Source organism: Mytilus edulis, chromosome 7, assembly GCF_963676685.1.
Source record: "Mytilus edulis chromosome 7, xbMytEdul2.2, whole genome shotgun sequence".
NCBI lineage: Eukaryota > Metazoa > Mollusca > Bivalvia > Mytilida > Mytilidae > Mytilus > Mytilus edulis.
The window spans coordinates 48817941-48832412 of record NC_092350.1 but is presented as its reverse complement, the minus strand read 5'-3'; the positions used below and the strand labels follow the sequence as shown (position 1 = coordinate 48832412).

The following is a 14472-nucleotide window of genomic DNA, read 5'->3' as shown; positions in this document are numbered from 1 at the left end:
TTGAATATTTTTGATAACGGGTTGCGGTAAATTGACGTAAAACTTATGTTCCATCTTACTGTCCAACTTGTACATAAAAGTATTTTAGAAATTTTGTTCGTTCCATAGTTGTCTCATTGGCGTTTACCGTATACACTTTTTGTTATTGTCTAACATGATAATAAGGCCTTTTTTTTTAACCTATGACTTCAACGTACATTGTATGTTTGTATGAAATTCAGCATCAGTCCCGAGTAAATGTTAAGATATACTTCAGAGTGCATTTTTTGTTTCATTTTGCGAACTTTGTTTGTAAACTGTGCACGTGTGTGCGTGAAGAATTAAAAAAATATGTCTTCACTTGGACCTCTAGAGCTGAAACCTGAAGACTTCAGTTTAGCAGGGACGTAACTCTAAAGATGTTTTAGTCGTTTTTTTTGCAAATAACATCATTGTAGAAAAGTTGTGTTTTCCAATAAAGCAAAATGCTTAGATAATGACCAAGATAAGCAATCGAATAGTGATATTGCAGAACATAGCAGGTATTTTGCAATTATTGAACGAAGAAAACACCATTTTCGTATAAAAAATAATATCCTATATACTAACGTGTCGTGGTAAAGTTAAACAACGAACAACATTTATAACCTTTGCAAAGTATTACAAAGAGTAATGACTTAAGCAAATGGTAACTTTACACGCGAGTATTTGTATTCCAACCGCAAGTCCCATCCAATTTCCTTTAGTTGCTGTTATCCCTTCTTCGCCTTGTAATTTGGTAAATAGTCTTCCCCTTTGTAAAAAGGTTAATGGCTATATCAATCCTACCATTTTGTAACATAAATAGTCATTTAGATTGTTAAACATGATCCATGTCCAGCGGCAAATATTACAACACTATCACAGATAACAGGTATTACATCAACAAACTCATATTATTTAAACAATACATGTAATTGAAACATGTATCTGCGAATTTAATTTAATAATTCATTCTTTCAAGACCAAAAAAAAAAAAAACTAGCAACCAAATTGTTCGAAAGTATTGAAATACATTATTGGGAAAAAAAGAAAGCTAAAGCAACCGTCTATCATCCGTGGTTCAGGAAAAATAACAGACACTAAACTAATATCTTCTATCTTTGTTTCAAGTAAAAATAAATCAATCATGTTAAAACTTATTTGAAAAAAGAAGCTGGAAGTGGGGAAATAGTATTTTTTCTCTTTCCTGGTCCTAAAGTAGAGCTAGGCAATATAGTAGAGGTATATACTTAGGAATACACAATTTCGGCAATTGACTCTGTGGCTCAGCGGTAAGATGCGCGACTGACAGCCTTAAGATCCCATGTTCTCGCCTCACTGCCGGAGGTAAAAGTAAATAGATAAATATGTACTATATTTAATGTAACTTAACTTAACTTTAATTTAATTTAATTTCGAAAACGTAACCACAAGTAACTCATTGCATATACAAAAATATATTTATATATATATATTTCTGTGCATAATCGCACTCTTGTTTTTTTTTACTTTGCCGCTAAACGTGCATATTGAATTTCTTTGAATATTTTTGATAACGGGTTGCGGTAAATTGACGTAAAACTTATGTTCCATCTTACTGTCCAACTTGTACATAAAAGTATTTTAGAAATTTTGTTCGTTCCATAGTTGTCTCATTGGCGTTTACCGTATACACTTTTTGTTATTGTCTAACATGATAATAAGGCCTTTTTTTTTAACCTATGACTTCAACGTACATTGTATGTTTGTATGAAATTCAGCATCAGTCACGAGTAAATGTTAAGATATACTTCAGAGTGCATTTTTTGTTTCATTTTGCGAACTTTGTTCGTAAACTGTGCACGTGTGTGCGTGAAGAATTAAAAAAATATGTCTTCACTGGGACCTCTAGAGCTGAAACCTGAAGACTTCAGTTTAGCAGGGACGTAACTCTAAAGATGTTTTAGTCGGTTTTTTTTTGCAAATAACATCATTGTAGAAAAGTTGTGTTTTCCAATAAAGCAAAATGCTTAGATAATGACCAAGATAAGCAATCGAATAGTGATATTGCAGAACATAGCAGGTATTTTGCAATTATTGAACGAAGAAAACACCATTTTCGTATAAAAAATAATATCCCATATACTAACGTGTCGTGGTAAAGTTAAACAACGAACAACATTTATAACCTTTGCAAAGTATTACAAAGAGTAATGACTTAAGCAAATGGTAACTTTACACGCGAGTATTTGTATTCCAACCGCAAGTCCCATCCAATCTCCGTTAGTTGCTGTTATCCCTCCTTCGCCTTGTAATTTGGTAAATAGTCTTCCCCCTTGTATAAAGGTTTATGGCTATATCAATCCTACCATTTTGTAACATAAATAGTCTTTTAGATTATTAAACATGATCCATGTCCAGCGGCAAATATTACAACACTATCACAGATAACAGGCCAAATTGTTCGAAAGTATTGAAATACATTATTGGGAAAAAAAGAAAGCTAAAGCAACCGTCTATCATCCGTGGTTCAGGAAAAATAACAGACACTGAACTAATATCTTCTATCTTTGTTTCAAGTAAAAATAAATCAATCATGTTAAAACTTATTTGAAAAAAGAAGCTGGAAGTGGGGAAATAGTATTTTTTCTCTTTCCTGGTCCTATAGTAGAGCTAGGCAATATAGTAGAGGTATATACTTAGGAATACACAATTCCGGCAATTGACTCTGTGGCTCAGCGGTAAGATGCGCGACTGACAGCCTTAAGATCCCATGTTCTCGCCTCACTGCCGGAGGTAAAAGTAAATAGATAAATATGTACTATATTTAATGTAATTTAACTTAACTTTAATTTAATTTAATTTCGAAAACGTAACCACAAGTAACTCATTGCATATACAAAAATATATTTATATATATATATATTTCTGTGCATAATCGCACTCTTGTTTTTTTTACTTTGCCGCTAAACGTGCATATTGAATTTCTTTGAATATTTTTGATAACGGGTTGCGGTAAATTGACGTAAAACTTATGTTCCATCTTACTGTCCAACTTGTACATAAAAGTATTTTAGAAATTTTGTTCGTTCCATAGTTGTCTCATTGGCGTTTACCGTATACACTTTTTGTTATTGTCTAACATGATAATAAGGCCTTTTTTTTAACCTATGACTTCAACGTACATTGTATGTTTGTATGAAATTCAGCATCAGTCACGAGTAAATGTTAAGATATACTTCAGAGTGCATTTTTTGTTTCATTTTGCGAACTTTGTTCGTAAACTGTGCACGTGTGTGCGTGAAGAATTAAAAAAATATGTCTTCACTGGGACCTCTAGAGCTGAAACCTGAAGACTTCAGTTTAGCAGGGACGTAACTCTAAAGATGTTTTAGTCGTTTTTTTTTTTGCAAATAACATCATTGTAGAAAAGTTGTGTTTTCCAATAAAGCAAAATGCTTAGATAATGACCAAGATAAGCAATCGAATAGTGATATTGCAGAACATAGCAGGTATTTTGCAATTATTGAACGAAGAAAACACCATTTTCGTATAAAAAATAATATCCCATATACTAACGTGTCGTGGTAAAGTTAAACAACTAACAACATTTATAACCTTTGCAAAGTATTACAAAGAGTAATGACTCAAGCAAATGGTAACTTTACACGCGAGTATTTGTATTCCAACCGAAAGTCCCTTCCAATCTCCTTTAGTTGCTGTTATCCCTTCTTCGCCTTGTAATTTGGTAAATAGTCTTCCCCCTTGTATAAAGGTTAATGGCTATATCAATCCTACCATTTTGTACCATAAATAGTCTTTTAGATTGTTAAACATGATCCATGTCCAGCGGCAAATATTACAACACTATCACAGATAACAGGCCAAATTGTTCGAAAGTATTGAAATACATTATTGGGAAAAAAAAGAAAGCTAAAGCAACCGTCTATCATCCGTGGTTCTGGAAAAATAACAGACACTAAACTAATATCTTCTATCTTTGTTTCAAGTAAAAATAAATCAATCATGTTAAAACTTATTTGAAAAAAGAAGCTGGAAGTGGGGAAATAGTATTTTTTCTCTTTCCTGGTCCTATAGTAGAGCTAGGCAATATAGGAGAGGTATATACTTAGGAATACACAATTCCGGCAATTGACTCTGTGGCTCAGCGGTAAGATGCGCGACTGACAGCCTTAAGATCCCATGTTCTCGCCTCACTGCCGGAGGTAAAAGTAAATAGATAAATATGTACTATATTTAATGTAACTTAACTTTAATTTAATTTAATTTCGAAAACGTAACCACAAGTAACTCATTGCATATACAAAAATATATTTATATATATATATATATTTCTGTGCATAATCGCACTCTTGTTTTTTTTTACTTTGCCGCTAAACGTGCATATTGAATTTCTTTGAATATTTTTGATAACGGGTTGCGGTAAATTGACGTAAAACTTATGTTCCATCTTACTGTCCAACTTGTACATAAAAGTATTTTAGAAATTTTGTTCGTTCCATAGTTGTCTCATTGGCGTTTACCGTATACACTTTTTGTTATTGTCTAACATGATAACAAGTTGCTTTCTTTAAAAAAAGAAATGCAATCGTAAACCCAAATGCTTGTTTGGCATTATATATATATTAGATAATTGTTTAATAAAGATGTATTGTTGTGCATAAGAATTAGAAACTGACGCTAGTAATTTTGATGCATTCAACCTGTCAATCATATCTGTATCGTGTGCACAACGAGCTTAAAGCGTGTATTGGGTGTGCGTGAAGCGTACCTAAGCGTTTCCCCTAGTCTTTCTACATTCCCAACTGCAGGTCTGTCTATATGTGAATGTTTGTCAATAAGTCTGTCACATTCGCCTGTCTGTTTACATGTTTACCAGTCCGTCTATGTCCACTGGTTCGTCTACATGTTCACTAGCTTTGAAATAGCTTTCGGTAAGTGCGATTATTTCAGTTATTTGTGTCTATTGTTTTTATGCAAGTGATTATTTTGCACCGTACCCATATTTTTAGGGACGCGAATTGCAACTGATATTTTACAGTTTTTTCTTGCGATGTGTTGTCCTTAAGGTTTGGTTCATTTGGGAGAGTTGGGTTTATGGCCACCACATTGTTTATGTGCCAATGTCCATTCTAAAGTCAGGAACATGTAGTACAGTGGTTGTTGTTCATAATTCATGTCGGTCAAGTTTTTTTCGTAAATTATTTTGTTAACAATAAGGCTAATTTAGTTTTGTTTGATTTTTGTTTTTAAATCTTAATGGTCGGGGCATTTAATAGCCGACTAAATACTGTTTTTTTTTCATTTTTGGAGGCCGCTCGGTGGCCTTTAAAGACTTACTACCACGTCATTGTAACTCTGGTTGGTTCTTGTATCATTAGTGCTGGACCATGGTCGATCCTATGCACCTTTGAGGCAGGCGGGATATTTTTGTAGATCTTGTACAGCTCAAACTAATGGGAGTAGTTCCTGTACTTCTATGTCTAGTCCCATGTTGCATGGTTGGAGAGGGTGTAATATCTTCTGTAGGTCTTTAAGGCGACGAGAATTTTTTTATGCAATGTGCCCTTAACGTGTCTCAAACTTATCTGTAGCGTTTTCAACGCTCGTGTAGCGTGTATATTGTGTGCGTGCAGTTTACAGGTATACGCTTGACAAACGCTTGAGCTGAATGAAATTTTTTATGTTCCATTAAAATTTTCCTGAAGTAAAAGCGTTCACTAAGCGTATACCTTTGCATTTCGACGTACTTCAAACTTATGGAACGCGGGTTTAAACGCTTGCGTAGCGTTACTTTGGTGAGCAACTAAGTTACGCATACGATGATACGGACTTTGTTAATTTTCTTTTTTGACTGATTATTTACATTGTCATTTCGGGGCCTTTTATAGCCGACTATGCGGTACGTGCTTTGCCAGTTGTTGAAGGCCGTACCACCGGTGACCCATAGTTTGTATTTCTGTGTTATTTTGGTTTCTTGTAGATACAGTAGTTGTCTCATTGACACCAAACCATATCTTCTTTTTTATATTCGATATCTTATCGCCGACCTGGTTAAGTCTGCTAATAATGCATGCATGATTCATTTTTAGGTTATCAGTCGTAATTAAAAAAAAAAGTGGCACATTTAATTCGTTGTTTCATTGCTTGAAGTATCATTTCTTACATCTGCATGGTCAAATGTGTATATTTTTAAAATAAATTTTAGATTTAGATTTCAGTCACGCTTATTTTTTCCCCCTTCATATTGAATATCTATACTTATCAGTCACATTTTCATGACGAAAAGGATTCAGAGGTTATTATGTGACCTCCTTGTTTTTAATAAAAAGTAAATAATGTTGCAATATTTAAAAAAAAAAAAATAACTTTAAATTTGCAATATTAATGAAAATAAATACGGACATAACTTTCATAATAAATTTTAACGTTATTTTCAATAAACGAATTTGTTTTTGGAAAAATCCTCGTTTTACACCTATTTGAGGCACGTATTCATGATTATATTTCCATGTCCTTGGTCTATCCTAGACGTAAAATTTCAAAAAAGTGCTAATACTTTTTTTTAAAGATTTTAGTTTTAATTGTTCTCGTTCAAAATATTTTATTTTTTCATATTCAATATCTATTTAATATTTTTAATAACCATTTTTTTAAATAAAGTTGCAATATTTAACCAAAAAAAATAACTGTAATTTAATCATATGCAAGAAAGACTTCCCTTTAATTTCAGTACAAAACAATAAATAGCTTGCTTTTTACAACATGTACATCTTCACTAAACGTAAAATCCAAAATAAAATGCTACTAAAACTCTTTCTAAAGATTTTATTTTTAATTATTCTCGTTCAGAATATAAATCGCATTGTTTACATGAAATCTTATCTCATATCTAAACCACAGCTGGTTACATCGTTTGATTAAAATACTACGCATGTAGGTTAATATTAGCAGCTTGTAACACTACAAAAGTCAAAAAGTCTGAAAAGACCAGTTTTTGTCTTGATTTGCATGAACTTTTACTTGACTTTCTCCAAAAGTATGACTTGTGTCTGAATTTTTCTTGACAAATTCTCATTTATATCAAATTTGTATGAAATTTACTCGACATATTCTTGACATTCTGAATATGGTCTTAAAATTTCTTGACATATTCTTGACATTTGAATACTGTCTTGAAATTTCTCAACATATTCTCGACATTCTTATTTTTTCCCAGTATGGCTTGACATATTCTGAACATTTTGAATTGTGTCTTAAATTTACTTGACAGTTCTGAGTTGTACAAATCATGACCAATATTCATGATATAACTTTAATCTTTATTTTTCTTTACATGATATACTGTTATATTTTTAATTTGGTAGTAACTATTTTTACATATGCATATATGGTATGAAATCTAATGTAAGTAACACTTTACATTTGGGTGTGTTGATTTAAAACAATTTAAATGTGTGTTTTTATAAAATTACAAATTTTGATTCCGAAAACTCCTATCAATTAAATGATTAAAACCAATCATACTGAAGACCTATTTCATTCTACATTCATAATATTCAAGGTTAATATGGTAAATATTTATTGTACAAAAATGTGGTTTATATAAATAGCAAATTATGATGATATACAAATCATTAATTTAATAGAAGAAAAAGTTGTGTAATGTCATCTGTTGGAAAATTATTAAGTATTACACTTGGACAGGATGTTACACACCCCAGAATACACGCCACGGTCAAATAGAAATAACTAGTTTACCTGTAATCAGCCATATAACTTATCAGTTGTCAACCATTCCAAAGATAAATAGAAAATTATTATCTACTCCAGGAATGATAATAAAAAAAAGTATTCATAATGGGTCCCATCAATTTGAAATGGATCTCAAACAGACATGCATAATATAGATCTAAACATATTATTTTTCTTTTGAGGAAGGAGTTATCACAAAATGTGTTTAATTAAAAATTGTAAAATTCAACACTCAAAATTTTGATAAAAAATGTTTATGATGGGTTGTTCTATAACATGAATAAGGTTTTTGAATCATGAAGAGAACAAACAATTTGATCTACATGAAACCCCTCCCCCCCTTCTTTGTTTAGCACATAAACCCAAATGGTAACATAAATGTAATAAACAGTGCAGAATAAGTCTGTACTAATTTCAGGCGAAATTTATACTGTTGAAATAGTGTCAAGACATAGTTAAGACTGTCGAGAATATGTCAAGACACATTCAGACATTATTAAGAATGTCAAGAATATGTCAAGACACATTCAGACATTATTAAGAATGTCAAGAATATGTCAAGACAAATCGAGACAAATTCAAGACAATCAAGAATTGGTCGAGACTAATCCAGACTCTTATCAGATGATACAAGAAGTGTCAAGAAATTTTAAGACAATGTTCATACTGTCAAGACACTTGTCAAGAAAAATCAAGAACCTTTTTAGACAAATTAATACTATGTCAAGAATTTTTAAAAATTGTTCATACAAATTAAGAATGTCGAGTAAACATTCATGCAAATTCAGACAAAAACTGGTCTTTTCAGACTTTTTGACTTTTGTAGTGTAATCGTGTGCAACAAAATATCATATCATAATAAATTTCAGATCATAAGTAAAATATCTCTATAGCAACTTAAGATGCTAATGCATATTCAACAGATTAGTAAGCTATTGCGCATGCATTTGAAAGTTGGACATAGCTATTGCGCATGTATTTGAAAGGTGGTCATAGAAAGAACAGAAGTGTTCCGAATAACATCCGGTGTTCCGAAAGACTACATCACTCGTCCAATATATACTGCGTAAACCCTCAGGGGTTTACGCAATAAGGCCTTTTTTTTTAACCTATGACTTCAACGTACATTGTATGTTTGTATGAAATTCAGCATCAGTCACGAGTAAATGTTAAGATATACTTCAGAGTGCATTTTTTGTTTCATTTTGCGAACTTTGTTCGTAAACTGTGCATGTGTGTGCGTGAAGAATTAAAAAAATATGTCTTCACTGGGACCTCTAGAGCTGAAACCTGAAGACTTCAGTTTAGCAGGGACGTAACTCTAAAGATGTTTTAGTCGTTTTTTTTGCAAATAACATCATTGTAGAAAAGTTGTGTTTTCCAATAAAGCAAAATGCTTAGATAATGACCAAGATAAGCAATCGAATAGTGATATTGCAGAACATAGCAGGTATTTTGCAATTATTGAACGAAGAAAACACCATTTTCGTATAAAAAATAATATCCCATATACTAACGTGTCGTTGTAAAGTTAAACAACGAACAACATTTATAACCTTTGCAAAGTATTACAAAGAGTAATGACTTAAGCAAATGGTAACTTTACACGCGAGTATTTGTATTCCAACCGAAAGTCCCATCCAATCTCCTTTAGTTGCTGTTATCCCTTCTTCGCCTTGTTATTTGGTAAATAGTCTTTCCCCTTGTATAATGGTTAATGGCTATATCAATCCTACCATTTTGTAACATAAATAGTCATTTAGATTGTTAAACATGATCCATGTCCAGCGGCAAATATTACAACACTATCACAGATAACAGGCCAAATTGTTCGAAAGTATTGAAATACATTATTGGGAAAAAAAAGAAAGCTAAAGCAACCGTCTATCATCCGTGGTTCTGGAAAAATAACAGACACTAAACTAATATCTTCTATCTTTGTTTCAAGTAAAAATAAATCAATCATGTTAAAACTTATTTGAAAAAAGAAGCTGGAAGTGGGGAAATAGTATTTTTGCTCTTTCCTGGTCCTATAGTAGAGCTAGGCAATATAGTAGAGGTATATACTTAGGAATACACAATTTCGGCAATTGACTCTGTGGCTCAGCGGTAAGATGCGCGACTGACAGCCTTAAGATCCCATGTTCTCGCCTCACTGCCGGAGGTAAAAGTAAATAGATAAATATGTACTATATTTAATGTAACTTAACTTAACTTTAATCTAATTTAATTTCGAAAACGTAACCACAAGTAACTCATTGCATATACAAAAATATATTTATATATATATATTTCTGTGCATAATCGCACTCTTGTTTTTTTTACTTTGCCGCTAAACGTGCATATTGAATTTCTTTGAATATTTTTGATAACGGGTTGCGGTAAATTGACGTAAAACTTATGTTCCATCTTACTGTCCAACTTGTACATAAAAGTATTTTAGAAATTTTGTTCGTTCCATAGTTGTCTCACTGGCGTTTACCGTATACACTTTTTGTTATTGGCTAACATGATAATAAGGCCTTTTTTTTAACCTATGACTTCAACGTACATTGTATGTTTGTATGAAATTCAGCATCAGTCACGAGTAAATGTTAAGATATACTTCAGAGTGCATTTTTTGTTTCATTTTGCGAACTTTGTTCGTAAACTGTGCACGTGTGTGCGTGAAGAATTAAAAAAATATGTCTTCACTGGGACCTCTAGAGCTGAATTCTGAAGACTTCAGTTTAGCAGGGACGTAACTCTAAAGATGTTTTAGTCGTTTTTTTTGGCAAATAACATCATTGTAGAAAAGTTGTGTTTTCCAATAAAGCAAAATGCTTAGATAATGACCAAGATAAGCAATCGAATAGTGATATTGCAGAACATAGCAGGTATTTTGCAATTATTGAACGAAGAAAACACCATTTTCGTATAAAAAATAATATCCCATATACTAACGTGTCGTGGTAAAGTTAAACAACGAACAACATTTATAACCTTTGCAAAGTATTACAAAGAGTAATGACTTAAGCAAATGGTAACTTTACACGCGAGTATTTGTATTCCAACCACAAGTCCCATCCAATCTCCTTTAGTTGCTGTTATCCCTTCTTCGCCTTGTAATTTGGTAAATAGTCTTCCCCCTTGTATAAAGGTTAATGGCTATATCAATCCTACCATTTTGTAACATAAATAGTCATTTAGATTGTTAAACATGATCCATGTCCAGCGGCAAATATTACAACACTATCACAGATAACAGGCCAAATTGTTCGAAAGTATTGAAATACATTATTGGGAAAAAAAGAAAGCTAAAGCAACCGTCTATCATCCGTGGTTCAGGAAAAATAACAGACACTACACTGTAAAAACAGCGTTTAGATTTGAAACGGATTTACAACATGTTTAGGTCTAAACGTGTTTAGGAAAACGTTTAGGATCTAAACGGATATTTATCTAAACACATAAAAACCTAAACGTGTTTAGAATTTAAACGTGTTGCAGGGTTATTATCAGTGAATTTTATCATTAAGCTAAACATTAATTGGCATCTAAACACTTCTGAAACACTTTCCTAAACACCTAAACTGACTTTAAAATATTGCAGTACTGGTTTCACCATTTCAGTTGCCCGATGTTCCTACATATTCCAGCATATTCTGTGAAACTATGATATCGTGGCTGTCTTGAAATTAAAATTATTTTCAAACTTCAGTCCCAAGTATGTGGAGCTTCTTTATTTATGAGAACAAATCATATCATCTTCCCCAACTGAGTTTCCCTTTTTTGTGTTGTAAGATTATTAAATTACTTTCAATTTTTTTTTTCATAAGTTAAGCAATTAGTTGTTTATACATGTACCAGGGACATATAAAATAATCTTTTATAGTATCTAGAAGGAAGATGTGAGTGAATAGTTTCTCTAATTTCCGGAGTCGTTGTCCGAATATGATCTTATATTAATTAACGAACAGAGTTATCTATCGTGAGTAATTTGATACGGACGCCTTCGCCTTCGGACCCGCCAAAGACAAACAACATTTAAAACAATGGATCCCATCTATCAAGTATATATATCTATTGACGATGCAACAGATACAGAACTTCATATTAGAATATTGACGGAATCAAAAGCCATCTTAACAGTTATTACAGCAGCGGAAGGTAAGCAGATCCAGATTTCGTAAAAAGGGGGAGTGGCACAAACCATAATTTAACAGACTAAATAAAAGAAAAATGTGCGTTAAACTGTTAACCTATGTTATTTCAAGTTCACTATTGTGGTATGAATCATATAATATACACACATAATCAGTCGCAGGGACCAAGCATAAAAGAAGAATGAGCTAGTTCGGAAATTTAAAATGAGATTTAATAGTCTAAACTGTCACTATACATAATGTCATAAAATCATAGTTTCAAGTATTTTAACTTTGCAAGGAATAGGATCCCAATGGCCCATAGTGCAACATCCTTTACACAAACACTGAAATTATAGTTTCACTTCAATTGTCAAAGAGAAACAAAGAATACCAAACATCCAAAAGGACATTTAAACTCATTACTTGAAAATAAACTGACCACGTCAGGCCATAAAAAAGAATAGGTTTGTTTGCCCAAACCCTACCTACCCAGAAAAAAGCTGCCTACTCAAATTCTTTTATTGTCCTTATTTGAAGAAGTTTTTTTTAATCAGATATGCATGAAGACTGATAAACACCAAATACTTCAATTTCTTTTTTTGAAAAAAAAAAAAAAAAATGCCTACCTACCTACCCACTGTCTCAACCTTTGGGTAGGGTTTGGGCAAACCAAACTATTTTTAATTGTGGCCTCATGGCTAAAAAGTTGAAAATAAACTGACTAAGCCATGACTAAAAAGTTCAAATAAACTGACATTCAAACTCCAACGTCAAAAATAAACTGTGAAGTTGTTCTTTTTCATATAAACCTATAATAATTATTTGTATGTATGCATTTATAGGACTGTGACACTGTACATGTAGTGGGAATGAAAAGAGCTAGAATAAATCCATATCATAGATCAAATTGAAGAACAGATCAGAAAGAAAGCAACGAAGAAAGAAAAGGATGACTTAATTTCAAGAGCAGATGTAAGTAAAAATATATAAGTAAATTATTAAGTTGCCATTATAGAACTATAACTAATATGATTGAAAAATGGAGGTTAAATCATCCTCTAATATTTATCCTGTTGGATAGGTAAAAAATGGGCAATTTAAAAAAAAATATATTCATAATATTAGGATAAAATAGGAAAAACAGGCTGTAGTTCTCAGAAATCAAGGATTTTGTTTTATAATATAAAAAAAACTTGCATGCTTGTTTGCTATATATATTGTTCCCTTTGATTTGTTTGTCTTATGATGTGTACATTTGTACAAGATGTAAAGTATTGTCTTTTTAACTACAATTTGTATTTTCTTTTGTAAGAATCTTTTTCAAGAAGTTTGTTTAATGTATTTTAATAAACATGATCTAAGAATAAGTGACTGTTGCATACAAATGTACATGAAGGTTTCATTTTTTCATTTCAGGATACAAAATTTCACCTGACAACCAAAAGGAACTGCGCCCCAAGAGCCTTTATCATTCAAAAGAAGATTGTTCCGCAATAAAAAATTCCTGTATGATAGGAGATGGACTGACAATTTCTGTTTTGCTGAGGATAAAAATCATCAAATTTTATAATTTTATTTTTTGTTTGCATTTAGTGAGACTTAAAAATAAATTATTGAAATAATTTGAATAAATTGTATGTTATGTTTTATGTAGATCAGAAAAAACAAAAACAAAAGAACCAGATTCCAAGATGTATAAAAAGGTGGAAGATAAAATGTAAAAAAAATCAAACGCTTGACTACATAAACAATCAAAAGGAACAACAAAAAAGTTATATTCCTGACTTTGTACAGGCTTTTCCTTAAAAAATAATGGAGGGTTAAACTTTGTCTAGTTGTTTACAGACTTTTTAAAAGTTGGTCTTATTGTTTACAGACTTTTCTTAACTTGGTCCTATTGTTTACAAACTTTTCTTTGGTCTCTAGGAAGAATAAAATGTGTAAACCTATTATTGTTAATATTATTATTATCAATACTGAAGTTTTCCAGCTTTAATATACTATATAGACAAGTCAAATAATTGTATTATGGTAAAAATCATTGCAAGAACATTAAGTAGAAATGTACACGTGCATTGTATATTCTACAATACTGTGTGGACTATTCAACCTGTAGTGCTGTACCACAAGTAGTTCCTGTGAAATCATAGTACTAGTAGGCTAAACGTTGGAAGGTCTAAACACCAAATATTTCTAAACATATAACATCTAAACACTTGTTGAAATCTAAACACTTGTTAAAATCTAAACATGTTTAGATGCTAAACGCGTTTCAAAACGTACACAGAAAAAGTGTTTAGATAAGTGTTTAGGATCTAAACACTGTTTTTACAGTGTAAACTAACATCTTCCATCTTTGTTTCAAGTAAAAATAAATCAATCATGTTAAAACTTATTTGAAAAAAGAAGCTGGAAGTGGGGAAATAGTATTTTTTCTCTTTCCTGGTCCTATAGTAGAGCTAGGCAATATAGTAGAGGTATATACTTAGGAATACACAATTCCGGCAATTGACTCTGTGGCTCAGCGGTAAGATGCGCGACTGACAGCCTTAAGATCCCATGTTCTCGCCTCACTGCCGGAGGTAAAAGT

The 14472-nt window shown here is 31.9% G+C and overlaps 1 long non-coding RNA gene across 1 annotated transcript; it reads left to right on the top strand.

Annotated features, from left to right (window-relative positions):
* Window positions 1-11732: 11732 nt before the first annotated feature.
* On the top strand, window positions 11733-13450 carry LOC139481684 (uncharacterized). Its single transcript, XR_011654662.1, has 3 exons — window positions 11733-11904; window positions 12725-12854; window positions 13299-13450. It is a non-coding gene; the product is annotated as an uncharacterized lncRNA (long non-coding RNA).
* Window positions 13451-14472: the final 1022 nt, after the last annotated feature.